This window comes from Ailuropoda melanoleuca, chromosome 18 (genome assembly GCF_002007445.2).
Source record: "Ailuropoda melanoleuca isolate Jingjing chromosome 18, ASM200744v2, whole genome shotgun sequence".
NCBI classification, from domain to species: Eukaryota; Metazoa; Chordata; class Mammalia; order Carnivora; family Ursidae; genus Ailuropoda; species Ailuropoda melanoleuca.
Window position 1 is genome coordinate 18751692 of NC_048235.1, and position 9572 is coordinate 18761263.

The 9572-nt window shown below is 40.6% G+C and overlaps 1 protein-coding gene across 1 annotated transcript in view; it reads right to left on the bottom strand.

Annotated features, from left to right (window-relative positions):
• The window catches only part of ZDHHC2 (zinc finger DHHC-type palmitoyltransferase 2), a 67030-nt gene extending 57464 nt beyond the window's left edge, over positions 1-9566 (bottom strand). The window contains exon 1 of the mRNA XM_034647666.1: positions 9533-9566. The gene's annotated coding sequence lies outside the window, so the exon portion shown is untranslated. The remainder of the gene's footprint in view (positions 1-9532) is intronic.
• Positions 9567-9572: the final 6 nt, after the last annotated feature.

Consider the following 9572-nt stretch of genomic DNA (forward strand, 5'->3'; position numbering starts at 1 on the left):
TTTAAATCCATTTATATGCTGAAGACTCCCAAATGGATTCCTCCAGTCCCGACCCTTGCCCAAACGCCAAAATTATAAATACAACTGCTCACTCAGCATCTCTATTTCAATGTCAACATACCCACGACTGATCTAAGGCCACCTCATTCTACCTGCAGCTTTTCCACCTCAACTGATCGCCACCCTTCCTGGTGTTTAGTCCAAAATACTGGAATCATCTTTATTCTTTCCTTTTCTTTACAACTCATGTGAGTCTGTCTGGAAATTCTGTGGTCTCTAACAATGCATCCAGATTCTGACCACCTCTCACCACTTCTACCACCCCACCATGGCGTGACATACCATTTTTTTCTCACCTGGATTGCTGAAGTAGCCTACATTACTCAGACGTAGGTATGATCTTTTCAAATATAAGCCACAGCATGTCACTAGAGTACTCAACACCCTGCCATGAATCCCCTCACACTCCAAGTAGAGCGAAAATCTTCACAATGGCATATGAGGCCCGACATAATCTCTGCCTTTTCCACGTCCCTTTGACCTTGTTACCTACTTCCCTTGCCCTGTTCCCTCCACTGCAGCCAAAATTATCTCCTTACTCCTCCTCTAACATGCTGGCAGGCTCTGGCCTCAGGAGTCTCCCTTTTAGAGGGACTGTTCCTTGGACCTGAGATGCACTTCTTCCCCATACCATCATGGTTAAATCCCTCAGCATCATTGCTCGGGTTTCACGAGTGCCCATATTTAAAATGTAAACTTTCCACTGGCATTCCCAATTGTCTTTGCCTTGCTTTTGGTCATAGCACTTAAAAGTTATAGAAGCTACTTATTTATGTTTCGTATTTGTTCTCCCCACCCCTGCAACTAGAATGTAAACTCTAAGAGGAGTTAATATTTTTGAATGAAGGAATAAATTAAAAGGGTAGTCAATAAATTCTGGATGGTTGAAATGCACTCAATTCTTGGATTTTGTAATTATTTGTTAAAATGCAAGTTCTGGGGGGCCTATAATGAATCCCTACTCTTTACCTTTCTCCAATTGACATCCTGCTCTCAGTTGTTAGCTTTTAGTATGTCCTACCTAGTCCTGGAATAGGCTGCATTTCATTACAAATATGCTACGATCAAAACCCTGACTAAGTCAAACTGGTCTCTGTGCTCACTCCTTCACATTAACTGGCCTCCCTGGAGATGCCCTGGATAATCACCAGTCATATACAGTCAAGTACATAATTCTCTGACTTCCTTTCTTCCTAAAACATGTCATATGGAGTTGTCCACTTAGAAATAACTTTGATCACAGATTAGCCCCTGCAATTCACAGCAGGCTTATGACTTTCAGTTTGGGGCTTATAACTGAAATCTCTTTCCTTCTCTGTAGGTGGGATCAGGTGTCTCTCATGACAGCTTGACATCAGCTCTTCTGAAGCAGGCTGCTCTTCTCACCTGTACACCCAATGTGAATAACACGACAGTACAGAGACGATATTTTAAGTCACACCATATTTCAGATCCCTACAAATTTGGTGGAAAGCCACACTTCAGATTTAGCTATCTACCACTTTGAGATGACCCTTGGGCCCTCAGCAGGATCAGGGACAGACTCCTGAGTTTCAAGACACCTCACTCCTAACATACGCTTCAAATATGGTGAAAATCCAGAGACAACACAGAGACAGAAACTTGATTTTATCTCCATATAAAAAAAATATAACCATGACAAATCATTTTAGTTTCCCAAATTTTGCTGAATTATAATCAAATAAGTCTACAAAGTTCTTAGAAATACATGAACTGCTTTTTTTTTTTTTTTACAAGGATTATATCTCTTATAAGGTGATCATGAAGATAAACTGCCTTGAAAGTACCGCATTCTTGGGATACTGACTTTGAAGGGTGTTTTTTAAAAAACATGTTTTTTGTTTTTTGGTGTTTATTTTGCTGATGCATTCCTCTGCATCATTCTGCTCCTCTAGGGCGGCAATGCTAGCAAATAAATCCGAAGAGGTTCACTTACACTTCCCAAGAGGAGAAACTTCAGATACCATAGAGAAACACTGGCAAAGAAATAAAACCCAATCATCTATAAAAGCACTTCTCCTTCATTTGCATTTTTAAAACGTAATCAACAATATATCTAAAAGGAACTACTGTCAAGTACACATCCTAGAGCACAGAGAAGTGCTAAGATGACCAACACAGCACATAGTTTTGTTCAAGAGTACCTCCCAAATAAAAATGGATTTTGTGGGGCGCCTGGGTGGCACAGCGGTTAAGCGTCTGCCTTCGGCTCAGGGCGTGAATCCCGGCGTTGTGGGATCGAGCCCCACATCAGGCTCTTCTGCTGTGAGCCTGCTTCTTCCTCTCCCACTCCCCCTGCTTGTGTTCCCTCTCTCACTGGCTGTCTCTATCTTTGTAGAATAAATAAATAAAATCTTTAAAAAAAAAATGGATTTTGTAACATTTCTGGCACTAATATTTCTAATTGAATTTAAAAGTCGTAGTCAGATGAAAAGTCAAATTAGGAAAAATGCTACAAATGTTTCAAAATGTGACAGAATTTTGAAAAGAGAAATTTCAAGCAACCACAGCTTCGTACTTTATTGCTACCATATGCTTCGTAAGAAATCAGGTCACCTACCTCCTCCCCGCTGCCCTCGCCCCACCCCCTGCCCTGCATATTCCACCCTTTTGCACTCTCAGCATTTGACTGAGATAAAAATGAAGACATTACAATAAAATTACCCTTAAGGGAATTAAAAGATATCTCAAGAATTTTCTAACAGACTATGAAAGAAATTAATTCAATTATGTTCTACTTTTATTATTAGTTCCCTGTGGTATCTCTAAATGGTAATAGAAGATCATACAGTTCCACATCATATTAAGACTGTCTTTCTAAATGATCTTTCTTTGGAAAACTATTTTCCCAATGAGAGCATCAAGGATCCATGCCATGTTCTAATCTATCATTTTGCAAGCTAGAGACTGTATTTCTACAGTCATGACAAACAGTGCTGGAGTCTCAGGGGACTCATGAACTCACCACTTCCTAGAGAAAAGAGGGCTGAGGGATGTGATGCACCATCAAAATATATGAAATCAGCAGCATAAACTAAAAAATGTAAGTCATGGGTCCGTTTTTTTTTTTTGAGATGAAAAAGCACAAATTTTCCATCAAGATGAAAAATAAAGACAAACAAAAACATTAATGAGAATCCTCATCCATGCTAATCTCTGGGTGTGTGTGTGTGTGTTTTGTCTTCCTGGCACTTCTTCCTACAATGGAAGCCAAAAAGATCAAACACCTGCCCTTGCTGAACCCTGTTGCCTGGGGCATGGGCACAACAATCTCAGATCAGCCTGCTGATGCTCCTGGAATCATTTTGACCAAGTCATAGGGAGCAGTACTTCCAGGGCTCTGTGACGGCCAGATACCACAGCAGCAGCTCTTTCGAAAGACCATTCCTCTGAGATCATGTCAGTTTCACCTCATCCACCGTCTCTTCATTTTTGCCTATTTCCCAAGCTAGGTTCTCCAGTCTTTCCCAAGACTCAATGAGTTGTTTTCAGGAAGTTCTCTGCTTCCTCAATTTCACCCCCCAAATCACAGGCCCTGAGCTGGGAGCAGAGTAAAAGTTGATCAGGCATCAAGTACGAAAGGAGGGAGCTACAACAACCACCTAGTTCGTAGCCAGAGCAAAAATTGCTGGTTGTAATCTTATTCTGAGATATTCACATGCGGTATTATTTACAATATAATTAGAAATTCATGACTACTGAAGTGCTCTCCATCAGCTCTTTTTAACTACTTCATTGATTATTCTTTGATGCTGGTCCAGCAACCAATTCACAGGCTCCTAGGAGTGGGGTATTTTGTTTTCCATTTCTGCTTTCCTGCCTCTGCTGTGGGAGTGGCATTCTGAAAGCACTCAACCCCCTCTCCTTATGCCAAAGCCGGACAGAAGGTTTCAGGGTCTTCCCCCACCCCTCCAGAGGTAATTTTTTTCTTAGCTATTAGGAAAAGATCTCCATTAAGTTTTCCTCTAAATCACCTCTGTAGGGGAGAGTGCCTGGCACAAAACAGGATTCAATAAATGCTTTTGAATGAACCTTCCTCAAACCCTCTCTGAAGCTGACTTCTTTCTAACCTCGTGGAAGTGCACCATTAGAGAAAATTAATTATCACGATTTAAGAAACCATCCCTTTGGCTGCTGTTTAATTACTGGAAACACTGGAGCACATATTTAATTTAATGGCAGGGATGACATTCTCAGTAAGCATTTGAAAGCAAACTTTCTATAACAAGCCTTAGTTTTAAATTGAGTTTTTACTACTGGATCCTGTTCTTTTACTTATTTACATTATCCAATGGCATCTTCTTACATTAAAAAATGGATCAAATAAGACTTATTAAAAATCAGGAGATCAATTCATTCAATAATTATGGAGCACCTCTGCACCACCACTGTGATGATTGTTTGTCGTCTCTATTATATAAGATATGTTATGTCTAACAGGATTTAATAGCAAACAGTAATGCTGCATTGTCCAACACATCAAAAGAAAAGGAATTCTCTGACACGCTAAATGGAACCAAGAAAGCATTAAGCAGAGTCTACTCTTCCCCTGCTTTTCCAGGGACCATTTATATTAAAGTCAAACAGCACGCAGCACAGATCAAGAATTTGGAGCACTTCATATCTTACACATTTGAATTTTAGATTTGATGAAATGCTGAGTTTTTATCCCTCTTTCATAATTTAAAATCTTGAAAATATTTGAGAATGTCAAGAAGTCACAGAACTGACATATTCTGCATCATTACTGTCAACAAGAAAAGATTTCTAAGTCATATAGGCATTAAACATTTACATCAGTTTTCTATGGATGTGCCTTCCATGTCATTTAAAACTATCTTAATAATTACCCTAATGAATCATCGAACTTTACATCGGAAACCGGGGATGTACTATATGGTGACTAACATAATATAATAAAAAAATACTATTTTAATAATTACAGATAGTAACACTTATTCCCAAGATCATAGGTCTGTAGTTTTCCAAAAGAAGCTCTAATTTCCTGGAAATTTTTTAAAATGATAGTTTACCAATAATAAGAAGACACTTCCATCTCTGTTTAGTTCAAATTCAATTCATGACGGAATGTAATTTGGAGCCCCATTCAGTCTCCATCCTTGAGCTTGCAATGACCCTTGAATTAATGGTGGATCATAGCTTAACAGTATCCAAGTATGAGATTTTATATATTCTATCCTTAAAGATGTTTGTTTAAAAGAAGGAAAAAAAACTGTATCTCTCCCAAATTGCTCTCAAAGTATGTAAACTAGTTCATTTAATTCTTGAACATCTTCAATAATCACTGTGGAATATAAGAGGTTGCAATCATTTCTGAGGATTGTTTTTATTTAATAAAGATTTGCAAACCTGTGAGTAACACCTAGTATTCTAAGGGGCTCACTTCTTAACATACCCCCGAGTCAGCAATCTATTGCCTAAGGGCCAAGTCAGGCCTACCGACTATTTTTGTAAATATACTTTTTCATTGGAACCCAGTCACACCCACCTGTTAAGGTACTGTCTACAGCTGCCTTTTTGCTACAGCAGCAGAATTGAGTGGTTTTAACTATGTGGCCCAAACTATAAATCATTCTAAAACTCTGAAATCATTTTGTAAAAGCTGTTGGCTCAATTTCAGTGTTGTGTTAACTTATATGCAGGAACATCAAAGTTTTAACAGACATGCTAAAAAATCCCACTGGACTAGAGAGATCTGGGGAGGGGCTTGAAGGGAAAGGGAGACACTTTCACTAGTTAATTTGGAGAAAGGTCACGGAGCTTGAAGGTTTACCTTCATCTACAAATGCGGGAGGGGGTTGGCCTAGCTAATCTCTAAGCTTGTCAAGCTTCATGGCTGCTTCAAAGACTTAAGTAAAGCCATAAGCAAACTCAGAACCATGCGTGTACACAACAGAATAGTAACTGTTTCATGGCCCCTGCCTAAAGTGAGAGCGGAGAAGAAATACGTTTTAGAAACATGGAAGCCAAAACGGTAAAATGAGGGTATGTGGAGGTTTCTTGTACTGTTCTTGAAACTTTTCTGTAAATCTGAAATGGTCACAAAATAAAAAGGTGGAAAAACAGTTAAAACAACTTTGAATGTTAGCACTTAAAAGGGAAACTTCAGGTACCTTCTTCAACACGCAAAGTTAACAAGGTAACTGCCATGAATGTGTCTGTAAAACATAGAAACCATGTCTAGTATGTCCACTGAACCAAGCATGGCTGAGACTGCAGACTACCCTTATTCCAATTCAACATCCTAAAGAGTCACCTTACAAATTTTACCCTTTGAATTTATCTAATTCAAATTAACTAAAGGGATCAAAAGGCAGATAAGACACAATAAAGGCTGGGGTGGAGAGAGCAGGAGGAGAGAGAGGGACCGAAGGAGGGAGAAATTATATAAATAAAAAATCCTAGTTAATCAACAAACTATATAAACATGTTCTGACTGTTCACAAGTATTAGCAGACCTTTCATCTTTTCTTTGGTAGACTGGAAGGAAACTTAACCGAAACACTTGACTCTCACACAACATATGTATATCCCATATATTTTTACATACACATATTCCAAGAAGAGATACAACTTTATAATTTTATAAAATACAACCACTAAGCAAACATAATGCTAACTGAAAAAGTGTCTCGAGAGCCACACACATTCACATTGTTAAATATAGAAACTAACTGTAATGAGAATCATTATCTCCAGTTTCCAAGGATACCAGGATAAGCACTACTCCTAAATTGCAGTTCATTCAGCAAAGGGCACAAAGTAATTTATATTCAGGGTCATCCTCAACAGACAGCAGATGTAAAAGGAAGACTAGGGTAAATCACCCTGTTTATTCTATTCTATTCTGTTACCTATTTCAGTTTCCAGTTACCACCACCCTCTGGTCCCAACCTTGGCCAATGTTTCACAGGTGAAATTTGGAATATCTGATTGTAAACAGCAACTTCCTACAGAAAAAGAATCCACAGAGGGCAGGGCAGTCTGAGATGTGATTAATGTTGGTGGCAGAAGGGTGGTGGTGGGGGTGGAGGTGGGGAAGGTTGGCATTCTCATTTGCTTTGTTTATGACAAGGAGAGGAGGCTGGTTTTGTGTGTCCGTCATACCAGTCGCCATCTTTCCCGGTGCTTATAAAGGAACTGTACAGTTAATTTCAACTTCCTACTCAACCAAGGCTATCTATCCATGCTATTAGAGTTTACCACCCCTAAATTGCCATAGTTTCTAGAATGAAATTTTCAATTTGTTCTGTCTTCTAGGCTCTACAATCTAGATTTTCATGATTACTATTTGTTTCTATAGTAATAAAAATATAAAAACTACTTTCTGACAACCTCAGGGATATTGCCTCTGCCTGGTCTATTTGATTATTCAGGACCATTTATCGATTGCTTTCAACATGACAGGCATCATACCAGGCCAGACAGGCAGTGACAAGAGGTGATACAAGACTTCACTTTTGATCACCAGGTAAATAATAACTGGCCATGTCATTTAGGCAGTTTAAAAAGAGTCAGATCTTCATTGACTAAAATGGTGATATAGATTTCATGGATACTTCAGATTTATCCTAAATTTCCATAATGTATATATAAAAATATGATCTCAATATAACTGTGATTTTCTATTTATTCTTCCCCTATGACCTATCTATCCAATACAGTAAGACCTCCCATGTTGCACTTCAGCCAGCACAGAGGGAGTTGCAAGAAAAGCTCTGCTTGCCTTCGTATGCTTCTTCCTGAGGGACATGAGACAGGGTATCAGGCCAAGCTTCTTAGCTTAACGTGATAATATAGGAAAATAAGCACCTTCCCTGACTTCTGTTCAGGGGAACCGTTCACTGTTTTTAAGACAGCAAACCAATGCAAGGCAACGAAGGTTTCTAGTAGTTATGTAACCTATATAGTATATCTCTATAAGACCAGCTATTTTGATAGTAACAGTTAATACAAAATTTAAACCATGTTCCTGAAAATCTTCTTTCCACACATTTTGGATGACTTGAATATAACATATTTAGATATCATGTCTTGACGATTTTAGTGCAACCCAAACCTTTTCTAAAACAGATTCACTTCTTTGGTCCTGAAATCATTTCTAAATTCAATAAATAATAATATCACATTTAAAAACCATATGTTAGTCTCAATTGTCTTAAAAGTTATGTCAGTAATTAGTTTGGGGTATTATTGCGATACCTGTTTCTTCCAAGGGGCAACATTTGGAGGAAAGATGGTTTCAGACAAGATTCTATGTCTGAGTCTTTAAGTTCTGAAATGCTTTAGTTGATAAGGTTCAACTAAACAGGCGACTGTTTAACCTTTCTCCTTGTCCCACCCAAAACTTGTGCTGGGTACGGCAAAAACATAGACGCTTTCTTAGGTGAAACATCAAACACAAAAAGCATTCAGAAGTCACTGGCAGAAATGTCATCTTCTGTTTTAACACCTTTTCTCATAGTGCAGATCAGCTTTCACAAATCTCTGAAGGCCTCCTTACACTAAGGAATATAATTGTATTCCCTAATTGTGCATACTCAACTTTTTTTTTTTTCCCCCAGTCTTCAGCATTGACAGTACCCTACCCACCAATTCAGGAGCCTAAAACTTGGACTTCAGCCACTTGGCTCTCTGGATGAAAAAATCTTGTGTAGTCACCAATTTTTTCCCCCTCTAGTATTGTAACGTCTAAATTATAGTCCTGCGTATTACATATGTTTTCAAAAATACTTTCTAATACCTCACCCACCTTTACCTCCTTTTAACTAGAAAGTGTACAACTGACAATCCCCAAATCATAAAGGCAGCAAAAACGCCCCAGAGCGCTGTCACAAATGTTCAAAAAGTGGATTAAGGACAACCAGGAAAGGATAGCTCTGACACCGAAGGCCGAGGCCACCATCCCCCTAGCGCGTCTGGCGCAGCTCGCATCCTGGGCTCTTCTTGTAGCCCTCCAGCCTCCAGCGCAGCCTCCCCGGGCCTCACTTCTCTGCGGAGGCTGCAGGCAGCGGAGACCATAGTTCTCCCCGGCGCGGTCCTGCCGAGGTAGGGGGTGTGGCTGGGGTGGCTGTGGATAGCGGAAAGCAGAGGGGGTGGCTCAGCTGCGTACTCGATGGAGTAGAGGTGACAGCGTAACCGGAGTTGGAAGGGGGAGGCAAGGGTAGTGTGAGTGGAGGGAGGCTGCCCGGAGGCTGTTTTCTGCCGCGGTGGCAGCGGACGCGAAGCTAGCTGGCAGCACGGGGGGCACACGGGGGTCTCCCGGGTGGGGAGAGTGTAAGCGCTGCGGGGTGCGGCGGGCTCTCGGCGTCCCGGGACTGTCGAGGTGGCTGCGTAGGGGGCGGGGGGCGAGCGGGGAGGCTCCGGAGGCCGGCGGGGTGGGCCCGAGTGCGGGCGGCGGGGGTCGGCGGCGGGCGCGGCGCGCACTCACCTATGCACAGCTGGATGGCGTAGGCGTAGTAGGACCAGCC